The sequence below is a fragment of the Prunus avium genome, chromosome 4, assembly GCF_965620075.1.
Source record: "Prunus avium chromosome 4, drPruAviu1.hap1.1, whole genome shotgun sequence".
NCBI classification, from domain to species: domain Eukaryota; kingdom Viridiplantae; phylum Streptophyta; class Magnoliopsida; order Rosales; family Rosaceae; genus Prunus; species Prunus avium.
This window is the reverse complement of record NC_142287.1, coordinates 60,535-78,726: the sequence shown is the minus strand read 5'-3', so window position 1 is coordinate 78,726 and position 18,192 is coordinate 60,535. Positions and strand designations below refer to the sequence as shown.

At 39.8% G+C, this 18,192-nt stretch overlaps 1 long non-coding RNA gene across 1 annotated transcript; it reads right to left on the bottom strand.

The window, feature by feature from the left end:
- Positions 1-288: 288 nt before the first annotated feature.
- On the bottom strand, positions 289-3,962 carry LOC148294673 (uncharacterized). Its single transcript, XR_015835137.1, has 3 exons — positions 2,274-3,962; positions 2,039-2,158; positions 289-1,151 (listed from the first exon to the last, which is right to left on the bottom strand). It is a non-coding gene; the product is annotated as an uncharacterized LOC148294673 (long non-coding RNA).
- Positions 3,963-18,192: the final 14,230 nt, after the last annotated feature.

Genomic DNA, 18,192 nt, shown 5'->3' with positions numbered 1-18,192 from the left:
CTCAAAAAACTCCACGACATCCGGGAATTCTTACAGGAGCCTTCGTGAAAATCATGCATACAATGGCTTGACCCTTTTAAGGCACGGCAAGAGGGTGCATTTCAAGCCAAATGAGTAGACAAGCCTTGCAAAAGTTTTAAAAAGCAATGCATCGAAGATTTAGCTTAAAGGTCCTGTCAAAATTTCGGCAGCATATACCTTGTTTTTAAGGTTTGCCAACCTGTCAGAAAAGTTTCAAGAAGTTCACAATAGCAAATTCTCCCAACTAAGCAATATATATATATATATATATATATATATATATATATATATATATATATATAAGATGTACGGATTACAACATGCCTCAAGCATTCAGAAATTAATGCAAGTTCCAGCGGTTCAGTAGTATATTACCAAGTCATAACGACATAGTCGTTAGATTATCTGAAAAGTACACAGCCATCGCAAAAACAAAGTTACACATGCTGAAGATTAGTACATCCTATGGTATTAAGAAAGATGGAAGCTGTGCACCGAGCCAACTGACCCCAAGCCAAAGAAAACAACTTGCGAAATAAAAGGAGGCAGCACCGCTGGAAGATACAAGGTAGTGCTGGCAGCTATGTCGCATGTTCCGAGAAGAGGATGAGTAGGAGGCAGCATTGCTGGAAGGTGCAGGGCAGTGCCGGCAATTATGTCGCATGTTCCGAGAAGAGGATGAGTAGGAGGCAGCACTGCTGGAAGGTGCAGGGCAGTGTCAACAGCCATGTCGGATGTTCCGAGAAGATGAGGAGTATGAGGCAGCACTGCTAGAAGGAGTATGGCATTGTCTGCCCCTGCATCGGATGTCCCAAGAACATGGGGGCTATGGGAATCAGGCCGCCATGCGCTATTGCTAAAGCCAAGGGGAACACCTGCGCATGCAAACAATCTTGGGAAAAGTCACAGAGGAAGAATTTCCCGAGCCATAATGATACAAACGCAGCAAGATGACACTGGCTCTTCGCCTACTGCAACATCTTCACAAGCATTCTTGAGCAATGGAGGGGGCCTTCCCCTCTTCAATTTATTTCCCCTCTTCAATTTATCATCCGTTGAATAAAGGTGGTCACTAATAATTGACGATGGGTTAGTGGAAGCCATGGCAGGTCTTGAGAAGCGATGAATCCCTGCAAGAATTGCCAACAAAGAATATGCTGAAAAATGGCAAAGCATAAAGCTAGTTCTCTGTGTTAAAGCCAAGCAATCTCCACACTAGCATGCAAGCCATATGAACTTTACAAGCCAAGCAAAGCAAGCTATCTCATGCCAAGCGAAATGCATAAACAAAAAATATTTTTGAAGCATTATGCAATCTATTACTCGAGCTCATGATGAGCAAATTTCCCATTCCATGCTCAATCAGTCATTCCAACGGACCCTTTTTCACAAAGCAAGTGCTACAAACTGAGCACTATTTACCTCATAGTAACCTTTTTCACAAAAACAAAATCCCTGCGAGTTACACAACATCCTTGCAGACCCATCATACACATGTTTATGTCTATCCCTATAAAGCCAAAAAATGAACAGTTATCCATGACCAAACTCTAAGCTCATAAAAAAGAAACCAATGGTGCTTTCCTCAAGCTTTCAACAGCCTCTAATCCTATGCATTAATCATGCGATTACAAGCATGCGCTCGTGATGCATATAGTTCAACAACAATAAAGAAAAAAAGGGGGTCAAGAACGCAGCACACACAAAATTGTACCTCAAGCATGACAAGTCAAGCTCATGCCAAAGGAAACGCTCAAGAAAATTCCCAAGCAACATGCAATTTACCCATGGCAAGAAAAATTCTCATTGACAAGCAATTCCCATAGCAAGCAAAATTCTCTCTCAAAAATGCAAAAAATTCAAGCATTGCAAAACATGCATTCTGTCAATTTCTATTTCCCACAACATAAACGAAGGCCCAAGGTTAATCAAGCATGTGTTCACAAGAAAAGTGAGCCTAGGCCAAGCACCAGTCTATGCTTATTCCTGGAATATTCAAATTGGCAGAGTTACTTACCAAAGGATTAAAGCAGAAGCTCAAATATCCAAGTTAGAAGGCTGAAGGATTTGGAGGTTCCAGCAGCAAAAACGTCAAAGCTTCCGGCACTTGCCTTTCCTGTATCTGATATGTATACACCTACATAGAAAAAGCGCATTGTGCAAGGTTTAGCCTTTTCACCAGCTAAAAAGGGGCCAACACATGATAAAAAGGGGGAAGAAAAATGGAGAAAAGGAAAGGATGTGGTCCATACCAGGGATTTCTTTTTGCAATCCTTTAGCACTCTTTCAGCGGCTTGCAAAAGAAAGAAATCGAAAAGAAGAAAACCCAAAAAGCTAATGCGAGCCCTTCCTTGCTAGCACCCATGCCGTGAGTACCATTGTTGCAACGATGACAAAATAGGTCGAAGGGGTTTGGTGCTTGGCTGCCAAAACGAAGAGCAAAACCCCACGAGGATGAAGAACTCAACAACTAGCTTGTTCTCTGTCTCATCCAAAGTCTCTCTGGTCAAACAATTCAAATCTTCCATAAGCCTTCATATCGCAAGACAAGGTGTGAGCAACCAAAATCTCACCTTCATACCATCAAGTTCCTAACAAATCAGTAAGAAGATGACATTTCTCATGCTCTGGAACCTCTCAATCAAGTTTGAAAAAGAAACAAGAGAGCACGTTGGCCAGATTAGATGCTGGAAGGGAACTCGTAAATGAAAAGGGGGCGCCGGAAGCATAATCGCTATTGAAGCATAATTTTTTCCAAAGACAAGTTGCAAGAGGCCAAAATTCACTTTTATGCTATCAAAATCCTAGAAAATTAGACTTCTCATGCTTTCTCATGATTTGGAGCTTCTAAACAAGAGAATACGTTAGCCAAAATCAAACGCCGGAAAGGTACTCATACACAAAGGGAGGCGCTGGAAGCATATTTTTCTCAAAGTGCAAGCAAACTCACCTATCAAGCATTTGACAAAATCCACAGGGTGTGATACCAATCCACATGCCAAGAAATTTCATTTCATTCAAGCATTCCAAGCAATTCGGGCATTTCAAGCAAAATTGAAGAACTCATGCTCTTACGACAATACCTGTCAACATCATGCTCTCACGACAATATTGCTCAAGGACATGCTCTAGCAATACTCAGATTAGCACTCAATGCCAACAGAAAAGACATGCCAAATTCTCAAACAAAAGCAACATGCCAAGCAAAACTTATACATAAGCTTTCCAACCATTCTAGCTAGAACATCCCACCTTTGAAAAATCACTAGAAATCAAGCTTACAACCAACAAGTCCCAAACTTTCCAGATTAGAACTAGACATATCAAGCTTCATTTTTCCAAAATTTCGTTACATTTCGAGCTAGGGAAGCATGTCAAACAGATTCTTAAAACAGCCCATGCCGCAGGAACTGCACAGTTCCAGCCAGCTTAGCCCTTACTTTGAAATTCCACCAAAAATTCATTTTTTCTTCAAGTGACGCAAGACCAATTCCAAAATAGCCATTGAGAAGTCCATTTTTATGTCTCAAAAGCTCCAACTCAGATTCGAAAAGAAACATTTCAAAAGTTCAAAAAACAGCCAGCAAACTACTTTGAGATATTTCGACAAACACTTGGCATGCATACCCAAGTGAGCTTGTATGACTCTTGTTTATCACTAAGCTAGAATCCTAAATCAAAAGCTCAACCTCAGAATTCGATTTATAGTTCACAAATGCTGGGAAATACAGAGGAACTCAAGCATTCAAGCATTCAAGCATAGAAACACAAGCATGCACCAAAGGCATCAACATCAACTCATGAACATGCTTCAGAAAAATGGAGGCAGAGAGCACTAGAATGGGTGGATGATCCTCAATTTTGGATATGTTATAAAAAACATAATTTCGAGAAAATTTTGTGAAGGAAGTGCAATCATCCAAGCATCATAAGTTAAAGACATATGCGGAAGCAGAATTTGCAGAAACTCACCAGCCATGGATGAATGCAGAAGTTGCAGACCAGTTTTGAGGTATCAGAAAAATTCAAACAATTCTGAAAATTTTACAGGCTATAGTACTCGAGCAGATGAACAACTTTTATCCAGGAAGTTTTCTGATCCGAGCTTCCGAAATATGACTTACGTACTGATGCACAATACCCACGGGTTTGGGTCTTGGAGAAGAAGAAGAAGAAGAAGAAATAAGAGTGAGGGAAAATCAGAAAATAAAGCACGCCATGCCAAGTGAAAGGGAAAAATAGTAGCCACTTGCAAATAAAAAATTCAAGAGGAAGGGGCAACACAATTTTGCCCACGTGAGGGCCAAGCCAAGTCGTGTTCTTCCAGCACCTGCCTTATTTCAAACATCATTCCAGCACATGCCATATTTCAAGTATTCTTCCAATATCTAGCCATCATGTCGCACGCTATCACCTTCACTGAAGTTTTGTCCGCTAAAATTCAAGGTGTTCGGAGGCTGGTGTCGTAAACCCAAACACAATGGTGAATCCAAACTCATTGCATCCGCAACTCCAAGATTGGATCCCCACCATCCACTAGCACGTCTGGCTACTGTCAAATGACATCCGCCATGCTAAATGTCCCAAAAGCCATATTAAACCATGCTACCTTAGCCAAAGCCAAGCATCCAAGCATACAGGCCAAAATCAAGCCTACACGCCAATGCCAAGCATCCAAGCATACAAGCTAAAATCAAGCGTATACGCTAATGCCAAGCATCCAAGCACACAATCATACAAAATCAAGCCTCTCTAGTCACTCAAGCAAACAAGTCATGCAAGCTAAGCTAATCCACCAAGCATTCTCTTCTAGGTCATGCCACAAAATAGGTCAACTCTTGGTAATTCTAGTGAGTGACCTCCAAAATTACAGTGTCTAGGAAAGTTCTTCAAGGCAACACCCTCGGTGTTTAAGAAGGATTGGATTTTAAGCGGGACCATCGGGACCCCTCCAACCTTCCCGGAAAAAACCTGGCTGTAATTTCAGAGACACTTAACTAGTCATCCTTAAGTTGTTCCTAAACCCATGCCATGCCATGCGACTGCAATTTATTTTGGGTTGGAAATTGATTATTCGGACCATTTCAATACACATTCATGGCCCCAATAATCAAGGGGGCATGCCCGGGGCTTGCTTGAGTGGGTTGTGGTATGGATGGTAATAAATCAACATGAGGCCCATTGATGGGCCGAGAAATGGAAGCCCCGAGTCGCTTGGGAGCCTCGGGACTCAAGCCCATTTCTTAGGCCCAAACATGTGGGTGAGCACAAGAGGAAGAAATAGCCCAGTCAAAATAGCCTATGAACCTTACCAAAAGCCCAAACGTTTAATGAAAATAGCCCAATCAAAAAGTAGCCTATTGACTCAACCAAAAAGCCCACTTACTTAATGAGCCATTTTGGCCCATACAATTACCCCAGCTGGCTGGGAGAACAAAAGCCACGAAGGGGGAGGTCTGAAGGTTTATTGAATAAAGCTGCTGGAGGTTCCAGCACATGGGGGAGCAAGTTCCAAGCAAAAATCCTTCAAGGAACCAAGGGATATTAGCACGCAAGGAGGGATGCCATCCCTTGAACCAGCATACAAACCCAGTTTCTTTCCTTCATCAAATTTGGCCATGGAAAACGGAAGAAAGAAGATAAAGAAGATGGGTGAAAATAGAGGCTTTCCTCTGAAGCAGCCAAGGGAGGGAGCCTTGAGCCCCCAAAAGTCTCTGATTTTGTGGGATTGGGCAGAGCTAACTGTTGCCACCATAAGGTAAGTCAAGAGGGAGGAGAAGAAAGAAGGGGGAAAGCTTAGCTAGATTGGGAGGAAACCATTAGGGTTTCTTGGAGAAGAGCAAATCCCAGCAGCTATAAATAGGACCCCTCTCTACCCAACACAACAGATACTTGGGAGAGCAAGCTTCCTCTCCTACCTGCAAGCTCAGTAATTTTCGTGCTTTGCTGGTCTATCACCCTTATTCCCCTAATTTTTTCCTCTTCTAGCAGGCTGCTTAGAGTCACCGATGAGCTGCCGGAAGTGATACTCAAGTCACCCATTTCTCTCTTTCCCTCAATCTCAACCAAACCTGTCTGCAAAACCCTTTCCTCTCCTACCTTAATACCCCATCTTTCCCCTAGAAACACTTAATTTTCCCTCAGTGCTAAACTCATGTTGATTTTGCTTCCATGCCACATGCCTCTCATGCCAAGCCCAAGATTTTATCTGTAAGCATGAAGAAATTATCTGTAAGTTGCTGTTGTTTTGGTTGGTGAAGGTAACCAAAATACTTCCTAAGACCCTGCTGCCCTTTCGAAGCATTTTGGGGCTTAATTTTCGAACTCAGACAAAGGGGACAATTTCATCAGCTAAGCCCACCTGCCGCCGGAAGAAAAAGACCCCTACAGAAGCAAACTGTAAAATATCTTCACACAAGAGGAAGGTATCATGCTTAGTGCCAAAAACTTCCTCCGGAATGTGAACTTTCACGGTCTCGTTAGCAGGCTACAAATTGGCATATGGCTAACAGATGAGGTGGCATGTCTAGCTTTGAGAGATCCTGTTACAATAAATAAATAAAGAAATATAAGTTAGTTTGTATATCAAGTAAAATAAACGACTCTACCTAAACCAACCAAACCAACTTGGTATATAACATAAACGACGTTTTCTAGAATGGAATTCTGTCAACATAATTTCCCTCTTTGCTCTGACTGCCTCCAAAACACTTTCCTTTGCCCTAGCCTCAATCCTCAATGTCTCTTCTCTGATTGCCTCCATAAGACTTTCCTTCAATTTGTCAGCAAATTTTACTCTCTGTTGTCTCGGCAAAGTGAAGAATTGAGTTGGGGAAACCCCAGCTCCAACACCTCTAACTCTCCCACCATGCTCGGGGGTTCCCAAAGCCAAAGTCAAAATATCGTTGCTCCCTGAGACAGTCAAAGTGCCCTCGGAGACTTGTTTTTGTAAATCATCCTAAAAGAGAGAGAGAGAGAGAGAGAGAGAGAGAGAGAGAGAGAGAGAGAGAGAGAGAGTTAGTAATTGAACATATTGTAAAACAGATAAATAAATCGACGTAATATTTCAATGATGATGACGGTTTTTTTTAAAAACTGACGTAGTATTGATTTCAAATGGCGGTAATAAAATACCGTCATTGTGTAACAATTCCAATGTCGGTAGAAAAAACCTATAATAAAAAGTTGTCAAAATGAAAATTAGACCAAAAATCAAAAACCTATACCGTCATGGTATTTCAATGAAGATGACGGGCTCTATAAAAAAACCGACGTAGTACATCCTTTCAAATGGCGGTAACAAATTACCGTCATTTTATACGCATTCTAACGTCTATATGAGATAAAACCGTCGTAAATTTTAATACAGAGATGTAAAAATTTAACAAAAATATGCATTCTTTTCCAGAAATTGTGCACCACAAATTTGAGAGAAATAGATAGAGAGAGGGAGAGTGTGTGCGTGAGTAAACGAAGGTAGTTCTAAGACTTAAAAAAAAGATGGCCGACTCAGGAATATAAGCCGTCGTAGTAATTCAATCTAGACGTCTAATTCATGCAAAAACTGACGTGCTATTATCTTTGAAACGGCGGAAAATAGAAACCGTCATGGTGTTTAAATTCTAACGACGGTTATTTAAACATGCGTGGATTTGGGATGTTTCCCTGCTTATCTTCTCTTGCCTTCTTCCATAGCAGAGAACGATCGATTTCTTCACCGGACATGGTTTCTTCTAATTCATCCTCCAAACCCACATACCCTTTTCGAGACAACCTATGGTTGTACTCGCATTTTTTCCTCCTCTTTTTGAGACAACCTTGAAGCTACAAAGGCATCCCACTGGGATTTCTCTATGAATTTATATAGCTGAGGGGATTCACTTCTCCTTGTCATTTGTGAATGGAAGGATAAATTGCCTCGTTAAGGTAGACTTGAAATCCTTCCATTTTTTGGCGGCAGACGATAGCACCAGCTTCCTGCACCCTTGCCTAACAACATAAGCAATTTGAACAGCTTCCCAAATTTGCTCCTTCAGGTCCTTCGGCAATTGAGACTGCAATGTAAGACTGCATCTCAATAGCAGCCTTGCCATGTGGTCTGCCCCTTTTATTGTACTCAACCACGGGCTTAATCTTTTGAATTTTCCTCTTCACAACACGGCTCATTATGTTGATACCGTGAGTAAATTTTGGCTCCTCATCAAATGTGGCTGAGCTCGGGTCTTTCTCAAAGGTGGAAGTAAATCTCATCCTCTTCGCGGGTTTGCTTTGAACTAATTTGGCTTCAACCATTTGAGCCTTTGAAACTACAAGGTCCTTGCTAGGACCTTTTGACACTTGAGCCTCCTTGCTTTGAGATTTCGAAACCATTTTTAATTAACCTACAAGAGAAACAACAATGGTTAATTAAACAAATTGACGTAATAATAAATAGAAGATGTTGGAAAAAAGACCGCCGTGATATTCAATTTCGGACGACGGTCGTAAAACATCACCATCGTCGTACGAAAAATAACACAACGGCAACAAGAAAACACTATCGTCTTATTAAATAGTTCTCTCCCACCATAGTATGACAATAGGATGACGGTTTTATCTCTTTCATGTCGTATTAATTGGTATACCACGTCAGTTGTTAAGTCTAAAAACCGTCGTGCATTACGTATTAAAACGTCGAAAACAAAAGACAATCGTCGTCTTATTGAGAGGTGATATAGGAAAACCCGCATAGTTCTCTCTCCCATGAGACGATGGTTTTATCTTATTTACGACGTATTAATTGTCACACCATGACGGTTATTAACCACCGTCGTGCAGTTTGCATTAGATCGGATTTAAGTACTATCGTGGTGTGTCGATTCTAACGTCGCAAACAAGACAGAACTGTCATCTTAATAAGAGGTGATACAGTAAAAACCTCACAGTTCTCTCTCCCACTAGATGACGGTTTTATCTTGTTGCCGACGTATTAATTTTATACCACGACGGTCATTAACCATCGTCGTGCAGTTTGCAACTGAACAAAACCGTCGTAAACAGGACAAAACTGTCGTCTTCAGGCATTGTGAGAGTAATGGACCAATGAATTTAATCAAACCAGTGAAAGATTTTGTCATTTTGAACGGAATCTTGTTTCTAGACTCTTTCTTTCAAAACCCTCTTCAAATTAAATTTAAAAAAATGAAAAGAGATTGAGAAAGAACCTTTGGTGTGCAAAGAAAGTTTCCTTCCGACGTCAACTTTGGTGATTTGGGGACGAAGACGATGACGATGACGAGATTCAAACGATGATGATTACGAAGCTGCTTTTGGGAACTGAGAGGGAAACTGAGATATTTTATCAGTGAGAGAGAACGTAAAACTTTAGGTCAGGTGACGAAAAAGTTTATATATTTTCCTAGAATTCAATTACACGACGGTTTTATGAAAAACCGCCCTAGTACGTAGTTAAAACGACGTAAACTAAGTAGGAACCGACGTGGTTATTAATAAAGCCAAACGACTTTTGGAATTCCGAAACCGACGTGGTTATTTAAGTTTTACACGACATAAGTTTACTTTTGATGCCCTAATATTATATGTTATGACGGCGCTTGTTTATCTAGAGTCGTCGTTGTGATTCGCAAGTCAATGACCTTTAGTTTTAGGAAACCGACGTGGTTATTTAAAGTCAACGACTCCTTGTTTTAGTAGACCGTCGTGGTTAATTCAAAGTCAACGACTTCTTTTGGTATTCCAAAAACAACGTGGTTCTCTGGGCAGTACATATCAAAAGTTTACTTTGGAAGAAGTGATATTATAAGTCACCACGTCATCATTTTATGCATAACCGACATTGTTTGTTTGAAAATTCGTTGGGTTTAGTTTACGAAAATGACGTGGTTATTTATATTTATACAACCCCAATTATTACCCACTTACGTGGATTATTTTAATTAGACGTCGCTACGTGTAATAGAACCGACGTGAATATTGAATATTATTTGTATAAATATGATTTTTTCACGCATTCTTTAACTTTCAGTTTTCAATTAGGGTTCCAACTTCTTCTTGCCCTTGGCTCTGTCTCACCTTTTTGGAGGCAATAGTTTGGATGTTGATGTGTGTTCACATTTTTGTATCTGAAAGACACAAACACGCACACATCATCAACTTCTAAAAAAATTGTCTTTTTGAAAGCAAATGTTTTGGATGTTGATGTGTGGCTGCTGTTGTCAAATTTTAGAGGCAAATTTTTTGGATTTTGACGTGTATGTGCCTTTGTGTATCTCAATGACACAAAGACACATACATCGTCAAGTTCTAAAAAATTGTCTCTCTCACATTGGTGATTCGATTATGATGAGGAACATTCCCAATGGTAAGATTTCATTCTAATTTTCTTGTTAAGACGGTTTTCGATATAAATCGTCGTGGTTTTTACAATTCTTGTCATTCTGTAGATCTACTGTTGTAGGCTACAAAAAACCCAGAAATAAATGTGAAAAAGCAATAAAAATTAAGACGTCGGTTTACAAATAAGGTCACACGTATAAAGCAAAAAATTACGGCGGTATTTTTAAGTTCATGATGTGGTAAAGTAAAATTATATTTCGTTAATTGAACAAACCAACGTGGTTAGTGAAACTTACCAGGACAATAGAGTAATAGATACCGTTGTAGTACCCTTTGAATAAAATGTCGATAGATTTATCTTTACCGTCGTGGTACATTGACTTAATACGGCGAAGTTTTGTAATATACTAACGTGGATTTCTTTGAAATTATACGACTATGAAAATTTGGTCGTGTTTACTATTAAACGTCGTATTTATATAAAGACCGTCGTGGGTTTTGAAGATATATTGTATAAATTTTTGGCTTTTCACGCATTCTTTCGGTTTTAGTTCCAACTTCTTCTGGCCTTGTGCTCTCTCTCACCTTTCTAGTGGACACTTTAGCTTCTTATCCATTTGAAATTTGAACAGTCACTTGTTGAAGTCGGGCGAATGAGATTACTCATAATACATTTCATATTTCAAATGGATAGAAGGTAAAGTGTCCACTAGAAACCATTTGAAGGGTAATTTGCGACCTTCAACATCGTCTCCTAAAGCTGAACAGTCACTTTGGTGGTTCGATTATGATCAGGATCCAAAGATCTCACTGGTAAGATTTCATACCTCTTAGGACTTCATTTTAATTTTCCTGTGACGACGGTTTTCTATATAAATTGTCTTGATTTTTCTCATTTCTTGTCATTTTGTTGATATACCGTCGTGTACAACATTAATACATCTTGATATATAATAAATACGACCTGGATATTCTAATTTAGACGTCGTTATCTACTCTTCTGCTGTCGTGGTTCTCTACTACTCTATACGACAGTAGTGCTGTAGGTACCGTCGTAATACACTCTCAAATAATATGTCGATAAATTGATCTTTCGCGTCGTGGTACATTGATTTAACACGGTGTTTTTTTTTGTAATATATTGACGTGGTTATTTCAAATTCAACGACTCCTTGTTTTAGTAGACCGTCGTGGTTAATTGAAAGTCAACGCGACGATTCACTGATATTGTCAGTTGTATAAAATTAATTAAGAAATAGACGTCGGCAAGTTACGACGTGGGAATCTTATTTTAACGTCGCTATAACTAAAAAAACCAAGGTGGTTATTGAATAAATAACGGCTGTGGTTTTATACAATTAGACGGTGGTAAGTTAAACCGTGGTTTTTGAAGATTTTTTGTATAAATTTGACGCTTTCTTTTAGTCTTAGTTTTCATTTAGGGTTCCAACTTCTTTTGACCTCTCTGGAGGCTCGTCTTTCTCTCTCAAAAACACACATACATCATCACTCTCTCTCACATCTCTGGGGGCAATAATTTGGATGTTCAAGATGTATGTGTTTTGGTGTATCTCAAAGACACCAAACACACACACAATGTTAGGTTGTGGTTTTATTCTTCTCCATAAAGGTATATATGAGAGTTTACATGAGTGCTTTACAAGGAATTAGATACAGGAAAGAATTAGGAAAGTATCTCCTATTTATACAATGATTTGACAACTATATAAAATATGAAAGTAAATCCCTTAATTAATCAAGGAAATAAATCTCCTTGATTAATTAGGAGACTCAATTCAACACTCCTCCTCAAGTTGGTGCATATACGTCTGTTGTTAATTATTATGTTAACTCGCAATTGTACGGGGCAATTAGTAGTATAGCAAGACAAGTACGAGGTCGTACCCACGAAGACTGAGAAGTTAAAACTAGTTATGTACTTAGCTTACCAAATTCAAGAAAGTAGGAGGTTATGTCTAAAACAGAATTTAAAGCAAGAGTGGTTGTGATTGTTGAACAAAATATGCAAAATGAAATTGCAAACAAAAACAAGTAAACAAATGTAACAAAGAGTGGTTTTAAGAGATGGAAAACAGATTTGGAGACTAGGGCATTCGAATCACCATAACAATTCAATTCTGGGTTATAAGGAGTCAAGTAACAAGTCTAATTCAGATTCAAAGATTGATTCTAGCTAAAGTATGATTAGGCCATGGTGTTTGGTCCTAACCTTGTGTTCCTAATTCCCTAATTTGATCATTTGTTGTCTAACCTAAAATTAAGCATTAGGAACCCATTAAGCATAGAAGAACAATTTAAACAACCAAGCATGTATCTAATCCCTGTTGTCGAATGTCCATACATACTCTTCCTATTCATAGTTCAATTCGAATTAAAGCATGGTGTCTACTCTTAATTCAAACCAAGATAGTTAACAAACAAGTTCTAATGGTGATCAATCATTCAAACAAGCATGTTAACTTATAAGCATAATGAATAAGAACATGAATCATGAATCAAACTTGAAACTCCAAACTTCAAACTTATAAACCCAGAATATTCATGTTAGGTTACATCGAAGCCCTAGTTATGGATTTAGCTACTCATAATGGAAAAGAAACTAAAACAGAAATGGGAAAACATAATGAATGCCATAAGAGTAGAAAAACCCTTTTCTGAAGTTCTTGTGGTGTCCAATGCTTCTCCAAGAGCTTCTCCATGTCTAGAAGGATGTATGAAGGATATGGAGGTGATTTGGGATGAGTTTGAGTGAGTGGTGATGGCTGAGAAAGAGGAAATTCGTAGGGAAATGGAAGGGAGGTTTTCTGGAGCTGTTTTGGTGATTTTGGGGTAGTTAGAGTATTGGGTTGATTGCTTGAGTGTTTGGGGTTGTGGGAATGTATGAGGATGATTTCTGGATGTGTTGATGGAATGATGGAAGTGTGGAGGATGGCTGAAGTGAAGTTTGTAGCTTGAAGACTCCTCTATTTGTAGCTTGAACACATGGGTTGCCTCCCAAGAAGCGCCTTAGTTACTGTCTTGGCAAGACATTGTGCAATCAGCTAAGTTGATGGTACGAAGGGAAGTTGATCTACCACATGGCCAGTTTGGATGCCAGCTGAAACTCCCTCATAGAATGGCTTTAAACATTGTCCATTTACTTTGAAAGTCGAGCCATCTTTAGGGTTTTGAATCTCCACAGCTCCATAGGGAGAAACATTGACCACGGTGAATGGGCCTTGCCATCTGGACTTCAATTTTCCTGGAAAGAGACGCAATCGTGAGTTAAACAAAAGAACTGACATACCTTTGGAGAACTCTTTCCGTTGAATGTTTCTGTCATGGTAACTCTTGGTTCGTTCTTTGTAAAGCTTTGCATTCTCATAAGACTCATGTCTAATTTCTTCCAATTCATTGAGCTGAAACTTTCTTGCATGGCCTGCCTTGTCTAGATCAAAATTTAACTTCTTGATAGCCCAAAAAGCATTGTGTTCAAGCTCCATTGGCAGGTGACAAGCTTTCCCAAACACAAGACGATAAGGGCTCATTCCAATGGGAGTCTTATATGCAGTCCTATAAGCCCATAATGAATCATTGAGCTTGGCTGCCCAATCTTTCCTTGTATTGTTCACCACCTTCTCCAGGATGTGCTTAATTTCTCTATTGCTTATTTCCACTTGACCAGAAGTTTGCGGATGATATGGTGTAGAGACTCGATGGGTGATGTTGTACTTCTTCATGAGTGCTTCGAATGGCTTGTTACAGAAGTGGCTGCCTCCATCACTAATGACAGCCCTTGGAGTACCAAACCTTGTGAAAATATTATCCTTCAAGAACTTGAGCACCACCTTATGATCATTGGTTTTGGTGGCTATGGCTTCCACCCATTTAGACACATAATCAACAGCAACAAGTATGTAAGTACAACCAAAGGAAGATGGGAATGGTCCCATGAAATCAATACCCCACACATCGAAGAGCTCCACAACAAGTATGCTATTCAATGGCATTTCGTTCCTGCGACTTATGTTCCCCATCCTTTGACACCTATCACACTTAACACAAAAATTAAACGCATCTTTGAATAGAGTGGGCCAAAAGAAACCAGATTGGAGAATTTTAAGTGCTGTTTTCTTAGCTCCAAAGTGACCTCCACAAGCCAATTCGTGGCTATGCCTAAGTATGCTTTCTTGCTCTTCTTCTGGAACACATCTTCTGATCAGTTGATCCGGGCAATGCTTGAATAAGAAAGGTTCATCCCAGACATAATGTTTCACCATGGAAAAGAACTTCTTCTTGTCCTGAGAAGTTAGATCATTTCTAAGAACACCACAAGCAAGATAATTAACAAAATCAGCATACCATGGTTCTTTGACTTGGGCAGCATATAGTTGTTCATCAGGGAAAGTCTCATTCAAGGGTAGCACAGCTTCTCCTTTTTCTTCAACCACAATTCTGCTCAAATGATCAGCTACCACATTCTCACATCCCTTCTTGTCTCAAATTTCCAAATCGAACTCTTGCAGCAAGAGAATCCATCTAATCAAGCGCGGTTTGGCGTCCTTCTTAGTGAGCAAGTATCTAAGAGCTGCATGGTCAGAATAAACAATTACTTTAGAACCAACAAGATAAGAACGAAATTTTTCTAAAGCAAAAACCACAGCAAGGAACTCCTTCTCTGTTGTGGAGTAGTTGATTTGAGCATCATTCAAGGTCCGGCTAGCATAATGAATCACATGGGGGAGCTTGTTCTTCTTTTGACCTAAAACTGCACCAATAGCAAAGTCAGAGGCATCACACATTATTTCAAATGGTAAAGACCAATCTAGAGCTATGATAATAGGGGCTGAAGTTAGCTCCCTCTTCAAGGTAGTAAAGGCTTCCATGCAAGCTTCATTAAACTCAAAAACAGCATCCTTAGCAAGGAGATTACACAATGGCCTTGTAATGCTTGAGAAATTTTTGATGAACCTTCTATAGAATCCAGCATGACCCAGAAAGCTTCTAACTCCTTTCACAGAGGTAGGGGGTGGCAGATTTGAGATGAGATCGATCTTGGCTTTATCCACTTCAATTCCCTTGCTTGAAATCACATGGCCTAGCACAATGCCTTGCCTCACCATGAAGTGACACTTTTCCCAATTCAAAATCAGATTTGTTTCCTGGCATCTTTTAAGCACTAGAGACAAGTGGTGAAGACAATCATCAAAAGAGGAACCAAAAACTGAAAAATCATCCATAAATACCTCAATGAATCGTTCCACCATATCTGAAAAGATTGCCATCATGCATCTTTGGAAAGTTGCTGGGGCATTGCACAAACCGAATGGCTTCCTTCTATAAGCAAACGTACCAAATGGGCATGTGAATGTGGTTTTCTCTTGGTCTTCCGGAGCAATGGGAATTTGATTATAACCTGAAAAACCATCAAGAAAACAATAGTAAGCATGGCCAGATAAACGTTCAAGCATTTGATCAATAAAAGGCAAGGGGAAATGATCTTTTCTAGTGGATGTGTTCAACTTCCTGTAATCAATGCAAACTCTCCAACCAGTGATAGTTCGTGTAGGAACTATCTCATTCTTCTCATTCTTCACAACGGTGATTCCGGACTTCTTCGGAACAACTTGTACAGGGCTCACCCACTTAGAATATGAAATTGGGTAGATGATTCCTACATCGAGTAGCTTTAAAACTTCAGCTCTAACACCTCTTTCATGTTGGGATTTAGCCTCCTTTGGGTATCACGGGATGGTTTGCTGTCTTCTTCGGTGCATGCACATGCTTGGACTAATTCCTTTGATGTCTGCTATGGTCCACCCAATGGCTGTTTTATGCTCTTTTAGAACCTTAATTAAGCTCTCCTCTTCATGTGAGGTGAGACCTGCAGCAATTATAACAGGGAGAGTTTCGTTAGCACCCAAATAAGTATATTTAAGATGATTGGGCAGTGGTTTAAGTTCTAGCTTTGGTGGGGTGATAATGGATGGCTCCAATTTCGTGGATGATGGTCCAAGAGGCTCGAGTGGTGGCCTAAAGGATGGTGGGTGTGGTTGAAACACTTCTAAGGCAGCCACCACTTCTTGGAACTCCGGTTCACAAAGATCTTCCTCTTCTTGTGTTAAGACAGCTTCTAGAGCATCATTAGACTTTCTCTGCAAAATTTTGGAAGAAACCTCATGATCCACAACATCAATTGAAAAGCAAGAATCAAGAGAGATAGAAGGTTGAGATAGAGCATTAAGCATTTTAAATTCAACAGTTTCACCCAGAACAGTCATGGAAAGGGTGCTATCTTTCACTTTGGTAACTGTGTCTGCAGTGGCCATGAATGGCTTGCCTAGGAGAATGCGATCAACATGATCTCCATTTGGATTGTCTTCCATGTCCATCACTACAAAATCAACAGGGAGAATTAGTGTATTAGCTTGAACTAAAATATCTTCTACAATACCTTTTGGATATTTTATAGAATGATCAGCTAGTTCAAGTCGTACTGAAGTCTTCTTCATCTCTTCTAAGCCAAGCTTTTGATACAATGAATATGGCATTAGGTTGACACTTGCTCCCAAGTCCAACATGGCTCTTCCAACCTTCTTGCCTCCAATGTTAATGGGAATGTCAAAGCTGCCAGGATCAACTAGTTTTGGTGGAAGCTTCCTTTGCAACACAGCACTTACATTTTGGTCAAGCTTTACATCTTCATTTGGAGCGAAATTGAGCTTGTGAGTTTTCAAGTCCTTGATGAACTTTCCATATGCAGGAATCTGTTCAATAACATCAAGCAAAGGCAAATTGATATTAACTTTACTCAAAATATCATAAATCTCTTTAAAAGCCTTATCTTGCTTTGCTTTCTTAAGACGGCCTGGAAATGGAATCGGTGGAACATATGGAGCGGGTGGCACGTATCTATCTTCTTGAAGATGTGGTGGCACAAATTTGTCATTTCTCTTATGCAATTGGAATTGTTTGGATTCCTGAGAATCTGATTTGGCATTAGGAGCAGATTGAGAAGTTTTGAGATGTTCCCCTTCTGTAGTCGTGGTCTCCTCCTCTTCATCTTCTACAATCACAACATCATTTGAAAGATTAGAATCAACTTTATTATCAATGATCTTACTTGATCTGAGCACATGAATGGCCTTGGCTTCTTGGTTCTTTAGATTGATCTCGGTTTGGCTTGGCCATTTCCCAGGTTCTCTTTGAGTTATTTCAGCAGCTAATTGGCCTATTTGAACTTCCAATTTGGCAATGGCAGCTTGTGTAGTTTGCTGGAAATTGGATTGGTTGATTGCCATCTGCTTAACTATATCCTCCAATGATGATGTTTGTTGTGGCTTTTGGAATGAAGGGGGATTGGCTTGATTCTGAGTATTCCTCCATGAAAAGTTTGGATGATTCCTCCAACCTGGATTATAACTTTGAGAGTATGGATCATTTCTTGGACCTTGGTTGTAGGAATTTACCAACTTAGCTTGCTCTTGCACAAATTCTGGATATCCAACCCCAAGTGGACAAGCTATGGTAGCATGGTCAGGAGTTTCGCAAATACTACACACTTCCTTCGGAGGGCTTCTTGAGTTTAATGCAGGAAGAGCATCTAGCTTTTGTTCCAGTTTTGAAATCTGCACACTAGAAGCATCATTAGAACCACTAACAACACGTTTACCTCTTGTATCCGTATGTTGGGTCTCCATTGCTATCTCCTCAAAGAGTTCGTACGTTTCTTCTGGAGTTTTGGTTTTATAAGAACCACCTGCAAAATTCGTGACAATATTATGACTAGAAGGGGTTAGTCCTTTATAAAAGAAACGCATTTGAAGCTTCAATGGA